Source organism: Coffea eugenioides, chromosome 2 (assembly GCF_003713205.1).
Source record: "Coffea eugenioides isolate CCC68of chromosome 2, Ceug_1.0, whole genome shotgun sequence".
Taxonomy (NCBI): domain Eukaryota; kingdom Viridiplantae; phylum Streptophyta; class Magnoliopsida; order Gentianales; family Rubiaceae; genus Coffea; species Coffea eugenioides.
Window position 1 is genome coordinate 61,706,058 of NC_040036.1, and position 10,183 is coordinate 61,716,240.

Here is a 10,183-nt window from a genome sequence, read left to right on the forward strand (position 1 = left end):
TCCAGTTACAAACCATGACAACCTCTTAAGTTAGAACTTCTTTGCTTAGCTGAGCTTCCTTCATATCATCAAAATTTATCTTTTATCTCTTGAATTTGTAACTTACTTATCAAATAAAATTAGACTCTTGCTGAACTATTATACTTGAAATTTCTTAGGCTATAGAAAATAATATGTTTTTATATTGTTATATTATCTTTTTGCTACATTATCCATTAAAAGAAAATACACATATATTACACTAGAATTTCCACAATAATTAAAAAAATATGGGGTATTATATTCTCTCCCTTACAAAAAGTTTCGTTCTCGAACCTCACATACCTTAATTGAATAAATGTATGTAATTCTTCCTTACTTCATCTTCAAGCTCTCATGTGGCTTCTCTCTCGTCATGATTAGACCACTGCACTTTAACGAATGAGATTGCCTTATTTCTCAACACTTATTCTCTACAGTCAACAACTTTTGAGGGAAACTTTTTATAAGTCAAGTCCGGTTCCACTACTATTTCTGATTGGTTCTCCAATACATGTCTTGAATTAGCTACATACTTCCGTAACTACAAGACATGAAACACATTATGTACTCTTGACAGTGCAAGAGGCAGTGCCAACCTATAAGCTAAGTCACCAACCCTATCCAATATTTCATATGGCCCAAGCAATCGAGGATTTAGCTTCCCATTTTTATGAAATCTCATCACCCCTTTAGCAAGTGATACTTGAAAATATGCCTTATTTCTCTTCTCAAATTCCAAAGGCCATCTCTTTGAAACGGCCCAACCCTTGTTACGATCCTATGCAATCCTGAGTCTTTGCTGAATAGCCTTGATCTTCTCAACCGTTTGTTCTACAAACTCTAGACCAATAACAGGTCTTTCACCAACTTTATTCCAATATAATGGTGACCTACCCTTCCTTCCATATAAGGCCTCAAAATGAGCCATTCCTATACGACTATGATAACTATTATTATAGGAAAACTCCATAAGTTTAATCATTTTGTCCCAACTTTCTAGAAAATCCTAACATGTTTTCCAAAGTTTGTCTAATAAGTTCAGATTGCCCATCCGATTGTAGATGAAATGCAGTACTCAATTGTAAATCGGTACCCATTTCTTGTTGATATGTAATCTAAAATCCAAATGTAAACCTTGGATCACAAACCGATATTATACTAACTAGCACTCCATGAAGTCATACAATATTATAAATATACATCTCCGTTATCTTCTCCATAGAGGCCGTATTCTTTATTGGTACAAAATGCGCCAATTTTGTCAGTCTATCTACTATAACCTATATAGTATCATTCTCAAGTCTAGTCTTGGATAATCCTACTATGAAATCCATAGTAATGTGTTGTCATTTCCACTATAGTATCTCTAAATGTTTCAACAAATCAGATAAACGTTAATGTTCAACTTTCACTTGTTGACATACTATGCACTTAGCCACAAACTCTGTAATATCTATCTTCGATCTTTCCATTAAAAGTTTCTTTTAAGGTCCTTGTACATTTTATTTCCCTCACGGTGAATGGAATACTTACTATTATGCATCTCCTTCATTATTTTGTTTCTCAACTCTTCGCCTCTAGGCACACAAAGTCTTCCCCTCATCCTTAGGCTTCCATCATTATGGACATGGAAAAGTCAAAGGTAACTTGTTTCATAACTTAACAAGTTCATCATCGTCCTTTTGAGCATCTCTAATCCGATCTGCCAACATAGGTTGCAGTATCAAGGCAAACAAAAATCTGTTGTTGACTCCACCATTTGCAAACTCAACTCATCATATTGCTTCCTTACGATAGGCACTGTGTCAGCCATAGTTTTTCTACTTAACATATTAGCCATCCTATTAGCCCTACCCGGATGATAGTTTATCATGATGTCATAATCCTTGATCAGCTCTAATCATCGTCTCTATCTCATGTTCAATTTCTTTTGAGTGAACAAATACTTTGAACTCTTATGGTCTATAAACATTTGACAATGTTCCCCATGCAAATAATGTCTCCAAATTTTTAATTCAAACACAAAGGCTACTAGCTCTAAATCATGAGTAGGGTAATTTCTAGTATACGGCTTCAATTGTCTTGATTCATAAGTAATGACTTTTTCATTTTGCATCAAAACACAATCTAATCCATTCTTGGAAGTATCACTATAAATTACAAATCTTTCATTACCCGATGGTAACACTAAAACAAATACGGACACTAATCTCCTATTGAGTTTCTTGAAAGCTTTTTTCACATTCAGGCATCCATTCAAACTTAGCACTTTTCTAAGTTAACCTATTCAAAGGAATGGCTATTGTAGAAAATCCTTCTACGAACTTCTGATAGGTCATAATTTATTGCTAAATTTATATTCATTTTCCTCTTGATTTTAGCCAAATATTATTTTAATTTATAGATTCTACTTATATTTGGTTAATGGTGCCAATTGTAGGAAAATGAGCAAAATGTGATAAAAGAGGTAATTTTCCAAGAATTACTGTCAAGTCTAGAGAAGACTAGATTCACGCATGGCAGTTTCCTAATTCAAGCCGAAGACTTACGAAGCATGTTTCCAAATGCAGTTGGGAAACAACTTTTATTATTAGGAAATATCTTCTTTCTAGGAAAATTAGGAAGTTCAGTGTATTTGGGAAACTAGAAAATAGAAAAAGAAAAGGCCGGCTCCCGTTTGATTACTACTTCTTAGGAAAGAAAAGAGGAGGCCGACAGACTAGTAGTCGTATTCTTTTCCTTCTTTTCAGGCGTAGCAGAGCTCTTGGGAGGAGCCGATGATTTTGGCTCTTTCCCATAGCATCACGTTGGCGATTTTCTCAATAATGAAGAACTAAATTCCCAATTTCTAATCAGAGGTCAACTTGAAAATTCGGTTCCAAACATCTGTGAGATCGAATTATTTTACTTATTTCTTTTATTTATTGGTATTCGTACGTTTTCTGGTTTAATTTCTTATGATTGTTTGTTATTTGAATGTCAAGGGCCCGCTATTCAAATTAACCAAATAATCTGCTGGCATATTAATTGATTGAATCCGTAATTATTTAATCGATTAATACTAGTGACAACTAGCGTGATTGGTCCCATGTTAGGGAAACGTATGATCCAATTTAAACAAACCCTCGTAGCGTGTTTATTGGTTAGGGTTGGACTTTTCTAATTCTTATTGCAATCGAGAAATTAAATCCTATGATCGTACCTAGGGTTATTTCTTGGTTAGGAAAATAGTGAATGGTCGTACCTTGAGTATTGAAAAAGTAAAAAAATGCTGGTTGTTTATCGCGTGTATGACAACTATAACCAATCTATTAATGAGTAATTGAATTATCTTTGCATCAATGATCAATTGAATGGACCGTATCTGAAAAGTTACAGCTTTGGCTAGAGTCGTATTGGTTATTGATTAATTCCTACTTATTTCTATTAGTTGTTTCATTAGTTACTTAATTAGTTATTTTATATTCTCCAACCCCCATACTTCAGACTCTAGAAGAAACGAATTATCCCCGATCCCTGAGGAGACGACTCTGCTTGCCACTGCTTATGAGTTAATAATTTTCTGTCAGCTAGTCAATTCTGGTATATCGGATTAAGCAAACTCTTCGAAACCAGGGTGAATCAAGTAACCCATTGCACATCCAGAGTCCCTACTCCAGTACCTGGAATTGATTGTTGACTGCCTTTGGTGGTAGTTAGGCTTTTGTTATTGCACAGGCTCGACAACCTGTCAATTTTTGGCGCCGTTGCCGGGGACTGGCGTTAGTTAATTTGTTTTCTTTTTGAGTTCATTTTTATTTTTAATTTTTTGTGTTTTTTTCAATTTTACGCCACATCCCTCTTGTACAGGTGAATTAATTTTTGGCCATGAGATAGAGAAGACTGTGCATAGTGCCAACTCAAGTGATTCTGATCAAGAAAATATCGCCATGACTGATGCTCGAACTTTAAGGAAGTTGATTGCTCCAAACTTAAATCAGTAGTCATTATACATTATTTTTTCAAATTTAGATGATAATACCCCTTTTGCATTAAAGTCTGGTGTGATTCACCTTGTACCTTCTTTTCATGATTTTGCAGATGAGGAGCCCTACAAATACTTGCAGGAATTTGATGTAGTATGCACAAGTATGAAACTCCCGGGGATTCCTGAGGAGCGGATAAAAATGCGAGCATTTCCTTTTTCCCTCAAGGACGCAACAAAAGATTGGTTCAACTATCTACCACCAGGTAGTATAACAATCTGAGAACAGTTGAAAAAGAAGTTTTTGAAAAAATATTTCCCTGCGTCAAGAGCCGCCAGTTTGAGGAAGGAAATATACGGCATTACACAGCATCGGGGGAGTCTCTCTATGACTATTGGGAGAGATTCAAGAAATTGTGTATTATGCCTCCAGCACTAGATTAGCGAGTAGCTCCTGATTCAATATTTCTATGAAGGTTTGCTATATACAAATAGAAGTTTTATAGATTCTGCCAGTAGAGGTGCTTTGATGAATAAGACCCCCAAGATGCTTGGGAATTGATAGAAAGGATGGTTGAAAATTCTCAACAATTTGGCACAGGGGAGGATGTCCATACTCGTCGAGTAAATGAGGTAAATGTCTCATCAATTCAACAATAAATGTCTGAGTTAACTTCAATTATTCGGCAGTTGGCTGTAGGAAATTTGCAGCAGGCCAAAGCATATAGTATTTGTAAGGACACGAGTCATCCCACAAATTGGTACCCAGTGTTACAAGATGAAGGAGTTGAACAAGTGAGCATGGCTGGCAATGTGCCCCACCTCGTAGGCAGTGTGACCCTTATTCCAACATGTATATTCCAAATTGGAGAGACCATCCGAATTTCAGCTATGAAGGCAACAAGCAACAAAATTCTTTTCCCAATAAGCAGCAAGGTTTTCAGCCGTGGTACTCCTCGAAATCTCAATCTCATTCATCAAATGCTGACATGTCTTTGGAGGATATGGTCAAGGCATTGGTTGCCAACACCACGCAACTCTAGCAAAATACCATTCAATACCAACAAAGGACGGACACGAGCATAAGAAATATAGAAAATCAGTTGAGTCAAATGGCCTCTACACTACATCATTTGGAGTCTCAAGAGAAAGGAAGACTTCCATCTCAGCTTGAAGTTAACCCAAAGGTGAGGTATAAATCCAACGTGAGGTATAAATCTTCCCAGGTAGGCAGGTAAAATATCTAGCAAGTAAAGGGTTGAAATGCATGTAGGGTGGTTTTTCTCTCTCCGATACCATATTTTACATTGGATTCCATTCTCAAGCAGATTTTTTGAAGATTGTCTAGCAACTAGCCTTTGATGGCTAATCAGGCTGTCCTCCAGCCCTTGGTTGGAGGACATTCTCTTCTTTCTCCCACATTCCAAAAGAAATCATTTCTGAACTTTTTTGTAATTTCGTTTCTCAACCAGCTTTGAATGTCAAGGCAGTATCTTCAACTCACAGGGGAGAACCTGCTATTATTTTTTCTCAATCTGATCTGATCACGCTTGCTGCCCCCTACAAATTTGCTTTGGTCAGTAAATTTTCTAAGGGACATCCTTCTATGGAGGATCTCAGGAAATTCTTTCTATCACTTGATCTTAAAGAGGCTGCTAAGGTGGGCTTGTTAGATTCCAGACATGTGGTAATTACCCTGGGAAATGAAGCCGACTTCCATCGGATTTGGGCTAGAGGTATATGGTATGTATATGATGCTCCAATACGTGTCTTTAAATGGTCTCCTGCATTTCATGTGGACAAGGAGCCTTCTGTGGTTCCTGTTTGGTTTAAATTACCAAAATTGCCGTTGCATTACTTTAACAAAGAATGCTTATTCCAAATTGTGAGTGTATTAGGGAGCCCATTGTTTGTTGATGCTGCAACCATGGCGGCTTCAAGGCCAACCGTTGCTAAGGTCTGTGTTGAAATAGATTTGTTAAAACAACTTACTCACAGGGTGTGGATTGGTAATGGTGATCATGAAGGTTTCTGGCAAGCTTTAATTCCGAAAAATATGCCTAAGTATTGTTCTCATTGCTTTAGACAAGGACATACCCAAGATTACTGTCATGTGCTTCATCCGGATCTCATATCTAAGAGGCCATTAATTTCCAAGAAAAATGAAGGCAATTTGGCCTTTCAACCTCCGTCTTCGTCTGTTCTAGGCTCTGTCGGTAAGGGTGAACAACCTAGACAAGGAGTGGAAAATAACATCATTGATAAGGTGGATGACTCTAAGAAGGATAAGGTGGATGCTGTTGATAAGGAAGGCATTTCGGCAGGTCCCAAAGTTACGACTCTTTATGAAGAATGTGCTGCTGATGGAGACTGCCCTAAAATTTGTATTGACTTATCTATAGAACTTGCTACTGGTGCATGTTCTAATAATCAGCCAATGGTGCCTCAGCACGCACTTGAAGAGTTGGGAGACAAGTTTGCAGACAAGCAAACAGAATATTTGGAATTTCTGGCTGGTACAGATAATGTTGAGCAGCCCTGTCCTGTAGATGATCCGAAGCAGAGTTTTGAGCAGCAAGTTTTTGTCCCAACTCGCATAGATGAGGGACTAATCAGTGTTTCGAAGGGGGAAGAAGATGTGGATGAAGATATACCTCAAGGTGTGGTGGACGATTTGCTTATTACGAGCTCATCTTCAGTTGTTGATATTTTTAATCTCGATCCGATCATTCAACAGGTCAATGATAAGATCCAGCATAAGGAAAGTTTTCATGTGGTGTCGCAAGGCAAGCAGAAAGGAGTTCGGGTTCAATTTAAATCTGATCGTTCATTGCGATCCAAAGCTAAGGCTTCTTCAAATTCTTTTTCTGCTTTGTCTCAATGATTAATTTTCTATTTTGGAATATAAGGGGTGTGTCACGCGCCCCAAATTTTCGTAGACTAAAGTATTTGGTACACCACCACTCCATTCAATTGGTTGCTATTTGCGAACCAAAAATTCAAGCTGCAGAGATCCATTCAATCAGGATGAGACTTAATATGGATCATGCCGTCTTTAATATTGAAGGTGACATTTGGGTTTTTTACAATTCTTCTATTAGCTGTAGTCTAGTTAGTGAATCTTGTCAGCATTTGTCATTACAAATTAGTTCCTCATTATTTGAGTTGCCTATCATCTTCTCATTTGTTCATGCCAATGCACGGCCCTTGAAGGAGTACAATTATGGAATAGCCTTATTGTCTGCTTGATTTATTGTGGATGATATTAATGTTATTGTCTCGGCGGAGGAAAAAAGGGGTGGGATGCCGTTTAGACCAGAGGAGGGCTAGGATTTTTTGGACTTCATGTCTCGGGTTGGGATTTTTGATGTGGGGTACTCGGGGTCAAGCTTTAGGTGGTGCACTAATAGACATGGCAGGGCATGTATATGGAAGAGATTAGACAGGTTGCTTATCAATCAGAGTGCGTCAAGCTTGGGGTTGAAATTTAGCATTCAACATTTGTGTAGAGACTCCTCGGATCACGCTCCATTGCTATTATCGGCTGTAACAAATTTGGACGATAAGCCTAAGCCATTTCGTTTTATGAATTTTTGGACGTCTAAGCCTGAGTTGTTAGATGTTATTAAATGCCAATAGAACGGGAGATTTTTAGGCCCACCACTAAACGTCTTTGCACAAAAGCTTCGGAAAGTAAAGGCAGCGTTACGAATTTGGTCCCGCAACGTGTTTGGTGATATCTTTGAATCTGTGAAGGTGGCTGAACAACGTGCTTTTAAAGCTGAGTTGAGTTATGATGATGACCCATCTGAAGCCAATTTAGTTGAGTTATATGAAGCACAGGCCCAACTAAGGCGTTCTCATGGAATTGAGCATATGTTCTGGCAACAGAAAGCTAGGCTTAAGTGGTTAAAGGATGGGGATAGGAATTCTAAATAGTTCATTCTGTGGTAGCCGAACGCCAGAGTAAATCTGTAATCCATCGCATCAAGTCTACTAGTGGAAAATGGTTAGAAAAAACTTCTGATGTTGAAGGGGAGGCAGAATTTTTTTTTTAGAAGCTAGTTCACGTCTGAGTCCTATGTTGAATCCTTTGATATTCTTGATGTTATCCCTAAATTAATTACTGCTCAAGATAATGAGAATTTGGAGGAGATTCCATCCATGGAAGAAGTTAAGTCGGTGGTTTTTGCAATGGATGGTGAGAGTGCTGCTGGCCCGAACGGCTTTTCTGGTAAGTTTTTTACTTGTGCGTGGGATATCCTGGCGGAGGATTTATATGCGGCAGTGGTTAGTTTTTTTTGTGATGAGGTGCTGCCACGGAGTATTTCTTCAACCTCAATTGTGTTGCTTCCGAAGGTAAATTCTCCTCAAGATTTTTCACAATTCCGTCCGATAAGTTTGTGTAACTTTATAAATAAGGTGGTCTTGAAGGTCTTATCTGATAGATTGGCTCGGTGATAGGTCATAATTTGTTGCTGTCGCGCTCCATTTTTTGATAAATAAATAAATGATTTTAAAAAATGTATTTTTTGTGATTGGAAAATGAATTGTGATTTTAAAAGAAAAAAATGGGTCTAAATGGGGGGTTGAGAATGCGACGATTTGACCCAAAATTATAGTTTAAAAAGGGTTTTTGAAATAAAAATTTGGAGTCGCCACTTGGTAATGAGTTAAGGTGTACCAAGTCACCAAAAATGAATTTTTAAAGAAAAAATAGGAAAAAGTAGTAAGAAACCCCTTTTAAACGACTCCTAGTCCACGTAAACCAAAGAAAAAGGTTCGGGAGTCACATTTGACAAAGGGGAAGGCAAGGATAAAATCCAAGGCACCCCTTTGACCTAGCCAAGGCTAGTTGCATGATTTAATCAAAGATTTTCTTGTTTTAACCAAAGAATTTATTACATTTGGATGCACTACATGAATGCAAACCCTAGACCTAGGGGTATTGGGGGGAAATTTCTCTTCAAAGGTTGAGTGGTGCCAATCACATTGATTGTGAAGCCCAATAACGATCCTTTGAAGAAGTCACGAATAATGCAAGTGGGATGCAAATGAATGGAATGCATGTATGCAATGTGAAGGCATGAGTTTGAAAAAGTAATAAAAGCCAATAAATATGTAAATGAAAATGTGCACGTGAGTGGGCAAGGTACGGTATGTGAAATGATAGTATGAAGTGCATGTGTGCAAGTGATGATAAAAGTGTTCGTGTGCAAGTGAAGAAACATAAAGGTGCACGTGTGCAAAATGGGAGGAAAAGTGTTCATGTGCAAGTGAAGGGATAAAAAGGTGTACGTGTGCAAATGGGAGGAAAAGTGAAAGTGTAATGATAGAGTGGACTTAGAATGCATGAGCCTAGGGAATTCATGCATATTGGGACGGGGAGACCTAAATCGTGACTCAATTTGCCCTTTTATAGAGGGAATACAAGCGTGCTAAGGCTTAGAAAAAGCCACACTCGTCTATATCCCATATTTAAGGGGACTCTCAAGCAAATGAACCCTATAACTAGCATGAAATGCAAAAATCCTAAAATGGAGGAAAAAGGGGTTCGAGGGGCATGCAAAATGATAAAACTAAAAAGAATGCATGACATGTAATGAACATGCACACATGTACTAACGAGGGAAAATCCCTAAGGGTCTAGCGTTGGACTAGCCCTATTTATGAATTCCGACTAGCGTTGGACTAGTGGAAACGTACATTCATCCATCACGTTCATTCAGGGATATGGGAAAGCGAGTAGACATGTCAATTACATATAAACACATAGCACATAACATTTAGCATGCTCGACTAGATGCAAGGTCCTAACAAAGCAAATTAACACGTAGTAACTAAGCATGCAAGACACATAAGACAATTAAAGCCCTAACTATTACATTTGCTAGCTAGGCACATGACTTCGATAGGTCTTCATGGAATGCTCCTCCAAGCCCTATCTATTACATTAGGGAGACCCTACTACAATCTAAAAGGGGGAAAAGGAATAAAATAATTAAATCCCTAACTATTACAAGCCAAGAGGTGTACACATACCCCATAAAGAATAACTTAAATAAAAAAACAAAAGGTAAATAAAATAAATGAAAGGAATTAAAGAAAGGCAAGGAAAGCAACGTAGACATGCATATTCACATAACACGTAGGAGCACGTAGGAAAAATAAAATCAAAGAGATAGAGGTTACCTCCCT